General features: G+C 42.4%; 1 protein-coding gene across 1 annotated transcript in view; it reads right to left on the bottom strand.

Annotated features, from left to right (window-relative positions):
• PH4alphaEFB (prolyl 4-hydroxylase subunit alpha-1) overlaps positions 1–18776 on the bottom strand; it is a 96206-nt gene extending 77430 nt beyond the window's left edge. The window contains exon 1 of the mRNA XM_071582584.1: positions 18658–18776. The gene's annotated coding sequence lies outside the window, so the exon portion shown is untranslated. The remainder of the gene's footprint in view (positions 1–18657) is intronic.
• Between the last annotated feature and the right edge of the window lie 281 nt (positions 18777–19057).

The following is a 19057-nucleotide window of genomic DNA, read 5'->3' as shown; positions in this document are numbered from 1 at the left end:
ATAGTCAATTTACCCTGAGATCCGTGGGTCTAATATGTCGCCAAGCGCCCCGATTCTTTCAGCCAAGAGATGGCGTCAGGGGGCTGTTTCACCCACCAAAGGAGAAATAGACAATACACAAGGAAAGGAAAGGACAGTGGGTTAGAATTCATACAACATCATACAGGAAAGGAACAGTGCGTTTCGTGGCACGCATAGCCAGAAGAAAGAGATGAGCCACATTGGCCAAATACACATTCAAACACGAAATCCCGCCAAACGGCGAATAAATACTCATATATACAGAAACAGATATAAGGAAAAGGGATAGGAACACATATAAAGGACGAACACAATAGAGGTGGGGAAGGCGGAATCGAACGGATCACAAGAGTAAAAATATTTCCTCAACCGGGACTCGAACACCGGATCTTTCCACTTGCCGGGCGGATGCTCTTAACCACTTGAGCTATCGAGGATAGTCAATTTACCCTGAGATCCGTGGGTCTAATATGTCGCCAAGCGCCCCGATTCTTTCAGCCAAGAGATGGCGTCAGGGGGCTGTTTCACCCACCAAAGGAGAAATAGACAATACACAAGGAAAGGAAAGGACAGTGGGTTAGAATTCATACAACATCATACAGGAAAGGAACAGTGCGTTTCGTGGCACGCATAGCCAGAAGAAAGAGATGAGCCACATTGGCCAAATACACATTCAAACACGAAATCCCGCCAAACGGCGAATAAATACTCATATATACAGAAACAGATATAAGGAAAAGGGATAGGAACACATATAAAGGACGAACACAATAGAGGTGGGGAAGGCGGAATCGAACGGATCACAAGAGTAAAAATATTTCCTCAACCGGGACTCGAACACCGGATCTTTCCACTTGCCGGGCGGATGCTCTTAACCACTTGAGCTATCGAGGATAGTCAATTTACCCTGAGATCCGTGGGTCTAATATGTCGCCAAGCGCCCCGATTCTTTCAGCCAAGAGATGGCGTCAGGGGGCTGTTTCACCCACCAAAGGAGAAATAGACAATACACAAGGAAAGGAAAGGACAGTGGGTTAGAATTCATACAACATCATACAGGAAAGGAACAGTGCGTTTCGTGGCACGCATAGCCAGAAGAAAGAGATGAGCCACATTGGCCAAATACACATTCAAACACGAAATCCCGCCAAACGGCGAATAAATACTCATATATACAGAAACAGATATAAGGAAAAGGGATAGGAACACATATAAAGGACGAACACAATAGAGGTGGGGAAGGCGGAATCGAACGGATCACAAGAGTAAAAATATTTCCTCAACCGGGACTCGAACACCGGATCTTTCCACTTGCCGGGCGGATGCTCTTAACCACTTGAGCTATCGAGGATAGTCAATTTACCCTGAGATCCGTGGGTCTAATATGTCGCCAAGCGCCCCGATTCTTTCAGCCAAGAGATGGCGTCAGGGGGCTGTTTCACCCACCAAAGGAGAAATAGACAATACACAAGGAAAGGAAAGGACAGTGGGTTAGAATTCATACAACATCATACAGGAAAGGAACAGTGCGTTTCGTGGCACGCATAGCCAGAAGAAAGAGATGAGCCACATTGGCCAAATACACATTCAAACACGAAATCCCGCCAAACGGCGAATAAATACTCATATATACAGAAACAGATATAAGGAAAAGGGATAGGAACACATATAAAGGACGAACACAATAGAGGTGGGGAAGGCGGAATCGAACGGATCACAAGAGTAAAAATATTTCCTCAACCGGGACTCGAACACCGGATCTTTCCACTTGCCGGGCGGATGCTCTTAACCACTTGAGCTATCGAGGATAGTCAATTTACCCTGAGATCCGTGGGTCTAATATGTCGCCAAGCGCCCCGATTCTTTCAGCCAAGAGATGGCGTCAGGGGGCTGTTTCACCCACCAAAGGAGAAATAGACAATACACAAGGAAAGGAAAGGACAGTGGGTTAGAATTCATACAACATCATACAGGAAAGGAACAGTGCGTTTCGTGGCACGCATAGCCAGAAGAAAGAGATGAGCCACATTGGCCAAATACACATTCAAACACGAAATCCCGCCAAACGGCGAATAAATACTCATATATACAGAAACAGATATAAGGAAAAGGGATAGGAACACATATAAAGGACGAACACAATAGAGGTGGGGAAGGCGGAATCGAACGGATCACAAGAGTAAAAATATTTCCTCAACCGGGACTCGAACACCGGATCTTTCCACTTGCCGGGCGGATGCTCTTAACCACTTGAGCTATCGAGGATAGTCAATTTACCCTGAGATCCGTGGGTCTAATATGTCGCCAAGCGCCCCGATTCTTTCAGCCAAGAGATGGCGTCAGGGGGCTGTTTCACCCACCAAAGGAGAAATAGACAATACACAAGAGGAAAGGACAGTGGTTAGAATTCATACAACATCATACAGGAAAAGAACAGTGCGTTTCGTGGCACGCATAGCCAGAAGAAAGAGATGAGCCACATTGGCCAAATACACATTCAAACACGAAATCCCGCCAAACGGCGAATAAATACTCATATATACAGAAACATATATAAGGAAAAGGGATAGGAACACGTATAAAGGACGAACACAATAGAGGTGGGGAAGGCGGAATCGAACGGATCACAAGAGTAAAAATATTTCCTCAACCGGGACTCGAACACCGGATCTTTCCACTTGCCGGGCGGATGCTGACGCCATCTCTTGGCTAAAGAATCGGGGCGCTTGAGGACATATAAGACCCACGGATCTCAGGATAAATTACATATCCTCGATAGCTCAAGTGGTTAAGAGCATCCGCCCGGCAAGTGGAAAGATCCGGTGTTCGAGTCCCGGTTGAGGAAATATTTTTACTCTTGTGATCCGTTCGATTCCGCCTTCCCCACCTCTATTGTGTTCGTCCTTTATACGTGTTCCTATCCCTTTTCCTTATATATGTTTCTGTATATATGAATATATATATATATATATATATATATATATATATATATATATATGTATATATACACATATATGTATATATATATACATATATATATGCATATGTGTGTGTGTGTGTGCATATATATATATATAATTATTATCAAAAAATCCACCAGTTAAGGTAGGTTTTCGATGGATACAACTACCAAATAAATATTCTGTTATTACTCATAACAAGACACCACCTAACATCCCACACTACAACCAAGTCCCTCATCTCCGAATGCTTCCTCCCTCCCTTCATCCCGTCCAATATCCCTAACCTTTTATTTCTGCCTCTTCCTCGTATTCCGAACATTCTCACCTCTATTAAAGTCTTCAAGATACCACTGCCGGTCCCCCCAATACCCCCTTCATCCACATTTCCTGCCTGCATAGGATTTCTCCCAACACGCCCCTCTCTTCGCCCACCATACCCAGTACTTGCTCATTTGTTTTATTCTCTGTCCATTTCACCTTCTCCATTCTTCTCCATGCCCACATTTCAAAAGCCTCCAGTCTAAGTCTATCCTCCTCCTTCAATGACCACGTATCCGCGTCGTACATAGCTACGCTTTATATCGAACTTTTTACGAGTGTTTTCTTAATATCCTTACTCAACTTCCCTGTCATCAGCTCCCTCCTCCTCGTGAAGGCCTCTTTACCCAGGGCAATTCTTCTTCTTAAGTCCCTTCCAGCTCGACCATCTTGATCCAAAACACTTCCGAGATACGTAAACTGCTCCCCCTGCTCTAGTTTCTGCCCTCCTATTTTAGTGTTAGGCTTATCCTTTCTCTCTCTGGGAAAGAGCATAACCTTTGTATTATTAACTTCACTCTCATCCCCAAATCTGCCGCACAGAATTTCCAATGCACTCAGCAATGCTTGCAACCCCTTGGCTGACTGAAAAGCCAGAGCTTGGTCATCAGCAAACCTAACTGATTTTACGGATTTGCCCCGACTTCCATTCTTATCTTTGATTCTTCTCGTGCTATTTTAATCATTTGCCCCAGACATACGTTAAACAGCAGCGATGATAATTGACAGCCGTGCCGTACCCGTGACATGCCCATCTGGGCTATCCGTCCCTACTCGCACCTGAGTGGTCTGAGACATGTACATGTTGCGGATAAGCCTCCTGTCCCTCCAAAGTATTTCTGTTTTCTGCAATATACCCATTAGTTTTTGCCAATTAACTCTATCAAACGCCTTCTCGAAAACTAAGAAACAGGAAAATACGTCCTGATTGTATTCTTTATTCCTCTGGATTATAATCTCATTACTGCAACTGCATCACGCGTGCCTCTCCCCTTCGTAAATCTGATATGGTCACCCCATAAGTAATCATTTGCCTTACTCTGCATCCTTTTGTTTATGATCCTGAGAACAACTTTAACTGCGTGTGAAACCAGATTTACTGTTCTATAGCTCTCATATTATGTAGCCTTTATCTTTTTTGGAACAGGAACAAACACTTATCACACAATTTCTTCCGACCAGATTCCTTTCTCATAGATGCTACGAATCAGGGCATGTTGTGTCTTCCTACCACATTTTCCTAAGCCTTTCAGTGGTTCCGCAGGAATGTTGTCTAACCCCATGGCCTTCATTGATTTCATCTCCCTTAATGCGCTTTCTATCTCATCACAATAATTAAATTGTCGATTCAAAATTATTTAATAATTTTACAATCTCTCAAAATATTTACAACTGTTTTCCTGATTTCATTTTGCGATACCATTTAAATACAAAAGTTACCATCAATGGTGGTGTGCTTTCTTCAGTACAAAGACGATGAAGCCGAAAATGAACTTACAATGTTTACTTACAATGTATCGGTAACAATTTTTTCCATACGTGACTACGTCGCTGCGCGCTAGCACCGGGCAAGGTCGGTGATGGGGGGTCCGACCTTTAACACGCACCGAGCGCCAATCGCCTGCGAGTGTTCGCTCAGGCTAGATCGTTTTTAGTCGAATGACTCGGTGCAGCGTATAATGTAGCGAAAGATTGAACAGCGGTACGTCATCAAATTTTTTTGACTAGTGAAACTGACTTTGCACTGAGACTGCTGCACTTTGGGTGCAGAGACGTTGGGTATCATTTGCTAAATGCTCGAGAATGAAATCATGCTACATTCTGAAGTTTTCAAGAGGCACAAGCTTTTCAAATAATGGGCGAGAGTGTGTGGAGCACCAGACCCGCGCTGACCGGCAGTCGAAGCCAAGAAGCGACCGACAGCGTGCAACGCGTGCGTGAAGCGCTGAATTCAGACCGTCAGTTAAGCGTGCGCAAGGTCGCTGATCGTATTGGTATTGATAATACGAAAGTGCATACAATTATCACTGAAAATTTGGCGACGCGAAAGAGCTGCGCTAAACTCGTCCCGAAGGTCTTGACGGTCGGCTAAATGCAGAGTCGAGTGTCTGCTTGACACTCGACTCTAAAGATTCAAAACTCGACGACAAAGATCACTCATTCATCCACTGGGCATTACTTTCGACACGGCATTGGGATCGCGTGGCGTGATGGGTCCACCCCGTTCCGACCTGCCCCAATCCGAGACGATGCATATCGACTCCGTGGGCGCCCTGCATTATTTATTGCTCAGACGTTCACGCTGTATTTGGTCACCCTAATGATACAACAAACATATTGCTCAGGTTTTGAGCGTGATTGATGTGGTTAATTAAGGAAAAGGGCGGCAGTATGGCGGGGTTTGTGCTCTGGGCATGCCTACACCCTCACGCGCTCTCCGACCAGCGATCGCGAACATCGACGCCAAAGAGGGAATGTGAATACGGAGATATCGGTGAGCGCGTACTGCTTCAGAGCATCCAATTACGATCTTAAACTACGCCGCTAAAATAATACCGCCTACCACTCTAAATACAATACCGAGGTCCCTCAATTGCAATTTCACAAATCTGATCGCTCTCGATAGACAACAAAACGCTTAGTTTTTGAAAATTCGTGAAAAGAGATTTCAGTGGATCTAGATAAAGAAATATTTTAAGATCATCATAAAATTACGTACGGCATCAAACGGAAAAATACAATTTATTGATTAGAGTACCGACAAAATTGGTTCCTCCAACTCCAAATCCTTCTCAACAGCTATCTCACCAAACTCCCGAGCCGCTTCATTTTCACGCATTTTCTGTCATTTTGAACACCCACCTAGCATAGAAACATCGTGAAATGCAATCGCTGAGAGGATCGCAATACAGTAAGTAGTCTCTAACAACAGACTGCACTGGCCGTAGTATGCTGACAACTGAACGAGCACATTAAAGTCCAAATCGATGGCTGCACCGACAGGGGGCCGACTCCTCCTTGGACGAAGTCTAAGCGCGGTCCTGGGCGGCCGACCCGAGTGCCAGCTCGCAATACGACCGCGGCACCCAGCCCCTTCTACACTTCATCCCACCCCGGGGTGCTCACGAAACTTCCCTCCCGAAATGCCCGGGGGTGACCCGGGGAACCTTCAAATTTCCCCATTCCCTCTGCCGCCGCGAGGCCCGAAACCATCGGATGGTTTGAAGTCTCTCTCTCGCTCCCAATCGAGGAAAAGCACGACGCGACGATAAAAATCCATGACATCACCCTCATCCCGGGGCGGAGGGCTATGAAGTGCATATTCCGTGGTCACGGCCCCTGCCAGCGCCTCTGCTCTTCCAATCCAGAGATCCTACCCGTGAAAAGAACCCCTTGTCCTCCCAGTTCACGTCCTCCTGGCGGCCAAGATGGCGACCCACGGTGATTCATCTCGTGCGAACCGCAACCCCCCCCCCCCCGAATGCAGCGAAAACGGCGCTTTTCCCGGCAAGTACGATGACAAGAGCGCCACACCTCCCCCCTCCATCCCCCCTTACCAACCCGGCGGGCCGAAGGGGCGGCCCGACGATTGAGGGGGTGAGACGTGGGCACTGCACGTAGACGTCGGAAATGTTTCCCACCGACTAGCTAACACTCCAAACCGTTTCCCGCCCGGTGTACACAGCCACACACACGATGACACTTCTTCCACCTTTGAAATCACCGACTCGAGGTCGGAAGAAAATGCAGAGGAAAGCCGCTCGCTTGGTGAACAACATCCCCGCCTTAGGACACCGAGCATCGCTCACAACGCAGTCGTCGCACAACCTGAGAGATGGGAGCGCGTGGAAGTCTCTCGACAATCGATGGCACGGACGTTCGTTTCATTTCAATCGACTTTAATCGAGACGCCCATGCAACAATTCAAACCCCACGCTGAGTCGATAGATCGAACCGCAAGAGATCACAAATAAGAGATTATCGAACTCATGGATTCGAACATTCACGTTTCCCCACGCATATTTTACGAGCACAACAATAATTGCGAGACAGGATGCAAAGTACGCAACACGTGTGGCGTGGTAGGTTACTGTACGCAGACTGTTGGGATACTGACCGGAGGGACCGGGTTCGGTTCCTGGATATGCCTCTGGGCACCCTCGGTTTCCTTCAAGTCGTGTGATTTATAGGTTTAATGATCTTCCTGGGAAACCGCGGCCCGTCCAGCGAGAGGAAGCTCGCTGCGTGATGTTCAAACGCCGTGGGGAATAGTAATGTAATATCTGACCTATACCCTCACCTATCAAACCAATCTTCGGCTTGATTACTGCGGTAACACAAAGGGAGCAAAACACCATCACAAAAATAGAATATTTCCCTGCCGGATATCTTCTACCATGTTCATAGATGGTGTACCAACGACTCCTCCGACATGGCCTCGTTAGGGCTCGTGAGATATCGCGTAGATCGAGAATACTACTTTCAAGAGCCCGCCATATAGGCGTATGGCAGGGGGTTTGAGGGTACTAGCAGAGAGGAAATATTCTGTGATTAGGAAATCTATTTTACTTCCTGGGAGTTTACCCCTCTTCCTACCGAGGTCATAATTGATGCGAGAGAAAATGGAATCCTTTTGCGTCTGCTCAATATTATAGATATCTGTCAAATGTTGTCACCATTTCCCCACATGCCAAATTGGGGTGGCACTGGATCATTTCCTATGAGTTGTGAGTGCAACTTCGCGATTCATACCTTTGCACTAAGTTTGATCGCACTCCTAGGCCAGTGCTATTCTGATTCTTTTAGGAGAAACAACGGGGCTTGTGGATATAAAATATTTTGGGTGCGCTGTGCATGTTCCCTTACTGTTGGTTAAGAGACTCTCATAAATAATCGCATCGAAGATCTACAATTGCGATTTTGCGACACCTATTTCCAGAATCGATATTAATTTCTACTATAGCACTAGAAGGTATCAGCTGTAACACTGAACAACTTGAAACACATTTTTGCCAAACTATTAATGTAGTTTGAATTAGGCCATACACTGAAAATACCGTTGCATTTCAGTGTCCGGAAAAATTGGGTACTGCTGGGCACTTTTGGATATACTGAGAATGTCAAAGGAGGTAGAAAGAATTCAGCATATCGTACTTTTAAAGATCAAATAAACTCGATAGAGGAATTATTTTCTGACATATCAATTTCCATTTCGCCAAGCGCCTTCAAGTTCACGCACACGCAAATCGGCTCTGAACTATGGCACTTTTCCCGTGATTTCACAGTGTGCAAATTCATCCTCTCGTTATTACTGCCAATTTGCGAAAAATAATACCAGCGGAACACAAGCACGTCAATGAATAACATAAAAATGGGAAAGCAAACTCCATCGGTTCAGTCATTCTAATGCGGACTTGTAGGACTTGTTTTATACAAAAAGCCATGGATTCTCGTCTATAGACAGGCGCGTGCCACGCTGAAGAGAGGAGGGGCGGGTAGAGGGAAGAATTGCATTAGTGGTATAATCCGAACGCACATCGGACCGCGCTGCGTCTGTCAGAAATATGGATGAAAACTGTTAATATTAAATCAATTGGTTCGCTACGGAGTTATTTTTATTGGGGGGGAGGGCTTTCGATTGGTCTTTGATACAGGAGTGCAACGTTAGCCCAGAGGCAGATCGTTCAAGTGCTGAACGGAGGGTCCCAGGTTCGATTCCGAGAGATGCCTCGGAGCAAGCTTCAAGAGTGTCAGGCATCCAAGCTTCTCGGGTGCCCGACACTCTTGGGAAACTGCAGGCGGTACAGGTGTTTCACCCCATCTCGCCAAAAAATGGTACCATATCACACGCTGTACGACTTATCACGAGATTTACTCAAGTGTCAAACCCAGGACGGGTTTGACACGGAATGGTTACGTTAATCTCATATCTCGAGACACGGAATTGTCTTCCCCAATCAATATTTAACATTTCGGAAGTTTAGGCTACACAGTTTTATAATAACTGTGATAATTTACGAGGGAAACAAATAATTGCGTGATACTTCCAAGTTTTTTAGATTTTTTACAAAAGAATTACTTCATTAAAATAGGGAAATACAATGGATTCCCGGAGTATCAGAGTACAAAAACAAAAACACTAAGTACCGAGCAAATCAATGCCCTGCTACGGATTTTTCTTCGAGAGTTAAAACAATTAGTGATTTCGTGAAATATATGATCACTCCGTGTTAATAAATGTATTTTCCTTGAGAATCTGTAAGGTTAAATTTAACTCAATGACTTCCGTAAAATTTTCAATACATTTTGTCAATTTTTCATTGAATACTCAAAACCAATAACATATTCTTATGTGTATACGCACAAATGAAAATTATCTTAAAAAAATTAAATAGTATTTAGATTTTAATAACATGTGAAATTCACTTGAAAATTAACCCAACTTCCGGGTTGATTACTTTGGTGGTCACTGCGATTCCCCAGGTAATTACTTGGGTTCTATCAAATTGATTTTTCAAGTGCTTTTCAGCATTGGCATTGCATAACACCACGGACTGATTCGCTTAAGAAATACATTTGCAATAAAATATGGTATGCTAAAAAAGTGACTCAACCAAATAGTAAAATGTTGTCGCCTGATGAAGGCAGCACACCATAAGTCGTAAGAAATCGAAAACAAGGATTCGCCGGAAAAAATGCGACAGAAAAGTGACCGTGTCGGCAGTCGCCATGGACTTTTGAGAGCTAATTTTCACACGAAAATATGATGAACGTAAATCTTACGATTTTCATTACATGAGCCATGGAAATAACGCCTCCAGGTTAGAATGGCAAGCGAGACCACCATGAGAATTTAAGGGTAATAAGGCTGTATAGTATCCGCCGTCACTTTGTGGAAACGATTCATAATGAATAAGAAATACTTAGTTTTTCCACACAAACTTTATTTTTACGACCGGGTTTCGACGAGGATCGTCATCATCAGGTAATTATTTCAGAAATATACACACATATATATACCCTTGCAATGCTGAACATATGAGGTGAAGGAGTAAGGGACAGAGTTATTGGTCAGTATGGCTAGGGGGGGGGAGGGAGTTTACACCCCGTAATCCCTCCCCCCCCTAGCCATTCTGACCAATAACTCTGTCCCTTACTCCTTCACCTCATATGTTCAGCATTGCAAGGGTATATATATGTGTGTATATTTCTGAAATAATTACCTGATGATGACGATCCTCGTCGAAACCCGGTCGTAAAAATAAAGTTTGTGTGGAAAAACTAAGTATTTCTTATTCATTGGTAATAAGGCTTTTGTACCAAATGAAATAAGGAATTCCTTTCCAAAGCACAATACGCAATCACGGTAGCAGGAAAAAATGGGTGCAAAGAATCATAACACTCGAAAACTTAACTAGCACGCCTTCCAAGTTATATGATCAGTTCACCAATTTCCTCAGCGGTTGATGGCCTCTCACTCGCCACCGTGGCGTCCCGCAAGGCAAGATTCACAAGACGATCCCTGTAGATGCTTACGTTTCGATTCGCGGAGAATATTCAGAGGGCGGGTTGTGAGGCAACTTCGCCAGCTGCCAAGGCCAGCAAGCACGCTCCCGTAAAGGGATGCCCGCGAATTTCAACTCGAACAGAGAAGCGAACTGTACATAGAAGTGAAAGGGATCCCGCGCATTTCGAGAGGGGCGGGGGGGGGCAGGGCAGAGAAATTCTGTTTACACCATTCTCGCACGACGAAATGTTTGGTCTGACGGCAACCGTGCAGCCGCTTATCGCCCATAACCACATACGCCCGAGGAATACTCCGGAAGTTCAATTTGACGCGGGCGTAAAACCTTGGACGGTGGAGACTTGGAGACTATAGCTGCGTCCTAACTCTTTCGGCATCAGGGAGCATGCTTTTAGGTGCCTAAATGTTAGGCGCCTTGCATCTACATCTACTTAATACCCCGCAAGCCGCCGCAAGGGCGTGTGGCGGGGGGTGTTAGGACACCACCCGTAATTTAGAAAAGAAAAAAAACCGCATACAAGAACCACAAATTCATACATCCACAAAGAAAACATGGCATGCATTCATGCAAAAACACTTACACCCCACACATGCAAACACTAAAACTACATCTTACATACACATGCACCTGAAAGTATACATAACAGCTTTGCAGTGTTTAACTTTGCTCCGACTTGTAAATTCAATGCTTTTAATATTTCTAAAGTGTCTTCGGTTTCTTACTATTATGATTTCTGATTGTTCGGGGAAATAATGAGTATTTGTATCTATCTGTACAGGAATCTATCTCCCTTATTTTATATTTGTGTTATGATCTGCCTAAGTAGTGTGGGGCCATTATAATTCCTTCAGTGTCATAGTTAAACTCGTTTGTTCTGAACCTTTCTAAAAGTCTAAGCCTCGCTTTTTCTCTCCGCACTTTAAGTGGTTCCCAGCCTAAATCCCCTAAGAGACCTGTCACACTTGTGTTCTTATCATAACAATTTTTAACGAATCTAGCGGATTTTCTCTGGACTTTATCTAAATCTTTTTGCCAAATTTTCTCCCAAGGATCCTAAATACTTGCGGCATATTCCAAATGAGGTCTAACTAGAGCAAAATAACACCTCTCTCTCACTTTTTCATTACATTTCCCCACCACCCGTTTTATGAAGCCAAGTTTCTTTAAAGCTGATCCGCATATTGTCCTCAAATGTGCTCCCCATGAAGGGCGTGGTGTTAGAACAACCCCCAAATATTTAACTTGATCGGCCGTAGTCAGTACTGAACCCTCTATTTTGTAGTTTATATCCTGTTCGTGGCTTCCTTTGTTCCAAAATTTCAAAACTGCGCATTTATCTATATTAAGTGTTAATCCCCATTTATTGCACCATTCTGAAATATTGTCTAAGTCTCTAGGGAGTAGCTCGCGATCTAGTTTGCTCCTTATTTCCCTGTATACCACCACTTATGGAAAGGAAACTTGAGTTTGGACACCCTGGTAGTACTGGCATATATGTGGATCAGAATAAGGAATAAACACATCATGTCCGAATATTTTAATATTTGAGATATCTTGAGCTGTAGTTGCAAAACCACGCAATGGTTCTTTCGTAATCCTGAGTTCACTTTACAATTCATTCGGCAGTTTTTATTAAATTTTCCCATTTCCTGGTACTAGTCTCGTATCCATTGTTTCTAACCGGACTATATTTATTTGTATGGATTATAGTTTTTTATCACATGGTATTTAACTCAAGGGTAATTTTTCGGTCATTAATCCCAGTCAGTAATTGTTTTAAACTATGCTTTGTCTTTTTAGTTAATCTCTATTTATGCATACTTTTCTGGCTAAGGCTTCGTGCTTTTAAGTTACGCTTAGTATAAATTAAATATTTATCCTACAATTAGCCTGCGTCGGTGCTTATTCATGTTTGTCGGTTTTATTATTTTGCGGGTTTACGGCGTGAAACGGTGACACCTTTTGCAAAGGTTTGGCGATCGACCTATGATTACCCAGTTGGATCCATGTAGACAGCTATATTTTTACCAATGGCATTACTAAATACTTACACTTTCCAAAACACAATATTACGCTTGAACATTAATTTCCGTAATATTTATGTACCAAAATAAGATTTAACAATCACACATACGAGGCAAAGATACAAACAAGAAGAAAAATACGATGTACTTAGTCATGATATGAAGCACCAAACAAATAAATGTGTTCTTACATCCACATTTCAAATATCTGTCTCCAATAACTTGATAAGATAAAGTTATTACAAGAATTAAACTACATCCATGCGGCAGACGCACAATTTATCTCAATTTCTCAAATTAGGTGCCTCAAGTTGCGCTCTCGCTGCCTAACGAATTTGGACACCCTTCAAGATGGCGTCCACCCTAAATCGGGCGATGTATGCGCCTTCATGACGAGTTTTTGTCACCTTTTTTCCCGGGCGACCTACCTTCGTCTCCCTCCATCTACCATCTACTCCACCCAACATCCACGGCAACACCGCTGTGCCCGCGGGGGCGCATGGGCGAAGGTCAACTTCGACGCCCACGACGACGCCCGAATCCCACACGCCCTCCCCGTCGTCGCACGAGCGTTAATTTCACACAAATAAAACGACTGTCGGATGAGGAAGGCTTACAAGCAGGCCACAACAGGTGTCGGGAGGGGTCTCGTGCCGAGGCCCACGTGTGTGCGATGACCCACAGGCCGGCGGGGTTGGGAGGGCATTTCGCAGAGGAGTTTCTCGGGGAGATCGGATACCAGACGAATCACAAAGCTTTGGCGAAGCTGTGCTATCCGGATTCAAGTCAGGATGACAAGCGGCTGCACCCGAACTTGAAGTAGGACACTGAGATTAATGGGCGAACGCTCTATCGCATTGGCTACCACACCCTTATAGAGAACTAAAAAATTCATTTCCTGAAATGAATTTCCAATAGGTGCTGAAATACAAAAAATTTGCTAACCATGGTATTTTCGATGAATTGAGTTGCAGTATTGAATGAAAAATCAACAAAACTGATTTGAAGTCAACGTAATGAAATATAAATATATATAAAACCATAAACACAGTACTAGACCCAAAGGTCGATTTGGTAGATTTCACACGCCCGACGGCGTGTGAAATTCACACATCAGGGTAGGGGGGCCAGTTCCTTTCCCTGTGCCGGTTATGGTTTCCCAGGAAGAGCTGGTACCCGAAAAATCGCTGCAGGTGCCCAAAGACATGAACGTATACTTATACATATTGAACTTATACATACACACATATATATCTTCGAAACCGAACATTCTTCGGCAACGCACAAGTATATATAAAACTTTGATTGATCATATATATTTATATAATGTATATCAGCCCCTCTGATGGACTACAACCTTGACGTGGGGGAAGGATTTGCGCGTTCCGATGACCTCTAGAGCTGTGCTGGATGGAGCAATGATAATTGCTTCTAGTAGAGCCACCCATACCAGATAGTTCGAAGATTAGGATCCAGACCAAAGTTAGTCCACGCAGCGAATGTTTCTCAGTGAGGCGGCTGCAATGGCATCTGACCCCAGTGGGGAAGCAGAGTGTTGGTGTCATGTTAAAAATACTATTGAGGAATGGAACGGGAAAAAACCTCAATTATTATTCCCAAGACCTTTATGATGGAGCTACGGCACAAACTACGGTTTGTGTGCGAAAAATGACCATGGGGAGAAAGCAATTTAATTCCGTAGGAGACGGGTTAGTTATGACCAACACTTGGTTTAGACACCACAAAAGGCGCAGGTATACATGAAAAATGCCAGATTACTCAAAAGGTTATCAGATTATATTATGGTTAGGTACAGATTTAGGAACAGTGAGATCAATCGCCCAGTTTCCCGGGAACGGATTCGGACTCTGACCACAGTTTAGCAGTCATGAAGCGTAGTGTCCGTTACAAAAAGACAAGGTATGGGCGGTGGTTTAGAAATTGGAATAAAGAAGCATTAATTTGATTGAAAAGAAAAGGTGCATCAGCAGGCTGTATAGAAAATCATGAATGAGGGATAAGAGCTCAGTACTATGGAGGAAAAAAGGGGATATATCAAGAAAGGGATAACGAAAACCGCAAAAGAAACTATTGAAACCTGTAATGGGAAAAGGACAAGGAAACCATGGATCACGGATGAGATGGTTAGAAAGATAGATAGGAAAAGAAAATGGATGAATTTAAATATGCATGTGCGCATGTAGCGTATGCGATCCGAGTGAAAAAGGCCTCATTCGGGAAATTGAGAAGGTTCAACGCCGGGCAGCCCGTTTTGTTAAAAAATTTTACGATAAAACGAAAAGCGTCACCGAAATGCTGATGGATTTGGGGTGGGAATCATTAGAAGAGAGACAATTCAATGCCAGATTGAAATTACTAAATAAATTCAGATCCGCATGTTTCAGCACCGAGGTATCGCAAATTATTCGCACTCCTACATACATTGGCCGCTTGGAGCATGCATATAAAATTCGGGAAATAGATGCCAGAACTAGCAGGCTCAAAGACTCCTTCCCACGGACAATACGGGATAGCAACTGCAGGGTTATAGATAGCAAAAATTCCACTTGCCACCCTCAGCGTGCCGGAAATAATTAGTTCTACTCAATGGCATGCTCTTTCACTAACTTCATGTGTTTTGTTATAATAACCCATTCTCTCCGAATGACCTCATTAGTGTTCTGTTCATCTGTTTTTAAGTCCCCCCTTCAATCCCTCGTCCCTATCCGCGGGGGGATCTGCCCATTACCAGCAACATTGGGTCGCATTCCCTGTCTTTCACTGTCTCCTCGGGGAGGACAGTGTTTTGTGTTGCATGTTCACGTGGTGGTGGATTGCCGCATTCTTGCTTGTTGGATGGCTTTAGTGCTGCATGCTGGGTGCAGTTGTTTGTTGGTTTAAGGTATATTTGTTTGAATGAGTATTGGATGTAGGTTTTTTTTTGCATGAGTGTGTGAGCTGCTAAAGGTGTAATTTTCCATGTCTTTGCATGTGGTATTGTCCCTTTTTACGGGTGGTGACCTAACACCCCCGCCACACGCCCTTGCGGCGACTTGCGGGGCATTATGTAGATGTAAAAACACAAAGTTAGGCAAAAAGAAGTACAAAGAATCAAATAATAATTTGAAACGGGTAAGAAATAAAGCATGAGCGATGTCATTGCTGTAATGAGATCACTAATCAAGAGAAATACAGCGAACAAAAATTATTGAGGTTCTCGTGCAGTAGAGCCCACTTCCAGTGCTTAGAGCGGTCACTGATGTGACAGCATGTCCTCTCTCAGATATAATTCTCTTAAGTCTGTTTCCCAAGCATAACAAAAATAGCAGTTGTTACAGCCATACTTTGAAAGGACTCCTCTCACAACCAATCATGATGTTGGAACTGCTAATTGCACTCAGCCTGCCAGCTTCAGGACAATTTCAGACTTCACATATGTCAAGCCTTAAATGTTGATTAATTTTACTTCTATTTGCCAAGATCTAAAAAGGGCTTTCGCAAGCGATAACCACAACTTGCTGTTAGGCTTATAAAAAATATCTCTCATTGGATTGTAAAATTTCTTGCTGAAAGATATCAAATTGTGAAATACACTTACAATAGCCATAGCAAAGTTATGATATAAATCTGAGACCATGAGAGTACCTTTCAGCATCCCACAGGGTCTATATTGGAACCAATTTTATCTATAGACGACTTACCTACCCACCAGCCAAGTAAAATTGTATGCAGATCATACTTCCTGCCAAATTAAGTCATACTACATTCCAATTAGACAATGACTTGTGTGTACCCGCGTAATACCCGCCAGAACAATAACATCCACATTAATGATTACAGGCTGACTATTTGCCTAGGTAGCACACATAATGCTGCCTCGACTATCTTTGACAAACTGCATACAGTCATTTAATCAGCCCCCGGTGATAGTCTTTACAAAACGGTTGAAATCATACTTGTTAGAGAAAGGTTTCCATAGTGGTTACTATAAAATGTGTAAATATATATTCACATAGGGTTTATAAATATTATACTGCCATCTTTATCATATCATTCATGTATGGCCTGCTCTTTAACTATGATCTCTGAAAGAATTAAATACCACTAAGATTATTATGAAAATTAGGAAGAGAACCAAGATGATTTTATACGGACACACACACAAAATGCAGAAAAAATATTTAAGTAATTTAAACATTTTCAAAATGCGCGTGCAAAAAAATGTCTATGTATGAAGCGAACGGTAACTACGGCCGTATGAATACTATAGGAGGAGTCAACCAAAGCCGTACTCTAGTAGTATAGTGGAGTACGGCTGGGGTTGCCTCTTCCCATAATAAAAAAAATGAATTCATATCAGTGTTACTTTTGAAAGACTCATTGCTGATCAATATATATTTAAATTCACCACTATCTAAATCAATGACCTAAACTCAACTCTGTTCATATTGATAATCACAGTAGGCCATTTAAGATTATTGTCCAAGAGTATACTATTTTATCCATTAGTATACTGTCAATATTTTCACGGGAAATATATTTTGAAAATACATTTAATATGAAAACATGCATAGTTTACTAATTCAGTGTACCATCACCACTTCTCATTGGGAAAATCCTATTTTAATTATTCAAAAACTATGAAAAATACCGTTTTTGGGTTTCAGCTGTCAATGATGCGTTGATTTCATCTAAGAATTCTCAACATCTTTTGACTAAATTAACTTTGATAAAAAAATCACAAAAAAACGTGAGTTTCACCGATTCATGCATGCATAATTTCAAATAGATATATTTGATAATACTTTCACATCACATGCAATTGTTCCTTCATTCAATATGCAACAAGCATTTAGTACACTTACTTCGAAGCTAACGAAAAAAGGTGAAATGTACAATGGAGATTGTCAATTGATTCAAGGTTTCAGATGGGTAGTGACGATTATTTACAAGACTTTTTAAAATGAGTATGGATTCTTGCTAACTACATGCATCTGATATAAACTCAATTATTAATTAATCATTTTCATATACTCTGATATAAAACCGCATCTTACGACAGAGTCATCATACATCCATGTCCAGCCACCACAATAATCTAAACATGAGTCCCAAGGACTGGTAATCGTGTTTATCGCAAATAACTAATACCCACGGTATTCCACACGAAAATGGGTTCGATCAGTAATGGTTGGTTCAGGTCTTCAAATGAATTATAATTTGATTTTTTTTGACACTTAGATAATTATAAATTGGTTTTAGCAGCAATAATAAATGATTTTTCTTTCGTGGATGTCTACCTAATTAATACTTTTGGCAGAGGGTATTGCACTGCAAGATAAGTAGCATAAAATACAATATATCTGCAAGGCATTCCGACAGAGATTACTTATTCATTCCAAAAGTTCAAACGAAGAACTCACAACATTCGCCCGCATAGGATCATTGGCTGCACTTATTCAGTCCAAGCACTTATTATTGAAAATATTTGCAAAAATAACTTCAAATACCAGACAAAATGCAACTGTCTCTTACTAAGTTGCGCATTGAAGGTTTAAGCCATAGAGACGGGAATATCACCGGAACAACTATAATACTACAATTAAATCTTCCTGGAGTATAAATGAATTTGGGATGATTCATTTTCGGATTGAATGTGTCGCGCGGAGGTAATATACACGCTTGAGATAACCACTAAACCAAAATTATACATACCCTTTTTAATAGGATACATAATTCCTAAGGGTGAAAGATCAAATTTTGACGGAACGCTCCACTTCTAAAAACTAAGAGATGCCTACTCACCAAATGCTAAAAGTTAGATCATTGCCCGGTTCTCCAGCAGATCTTCTTTTAGTTTATAAACTAGGGATTGGATTTCAAAACCACACCAATAAAGTCATCGAACACTTAACAAGTGAAATGAAGACATCCTCACACGAATGTTAACGGTTGGTTTACGACATCTAGGAGCGATATTTTAACTAAAAAACAAAATAGAGCAGATTTAATACGGGGCGGTATATTTGATCAAGCATTAAGTGTAGGACAAAATAAAAATTATAAACTTAATTACCGACGAAACATATTCGGCAATTTAAGGTTTTTGTCATGAAAATTGTCGATAGAAACCATGTAATGACTGTATTTCATCCACCCAGGAAAATTAGAATTAGTGTAACCATATTTGATACTTTTCTAGCAT

Source organism: Hetaerina americana, unplaced genomic scaffold (genome assembly GCF_022747635.1).
Source record: "Hetaerina americana unplaced genomic scaffold, ioHetAmer1.1.p SCAF_12, whole genome shotgun sequence".
Classification (NCBI taxonomy): Eukaryota; Metazoa; Arthropoda; class Insecta; order Odonata; family Calopterygidae; genus Hetaerina; species Hetaerina americana.
The sequence above is the reverse complement of the archived record's forward strand: the minus strand, read 5'-3'. Positions and strand labels throughout refer to the sequence as shown.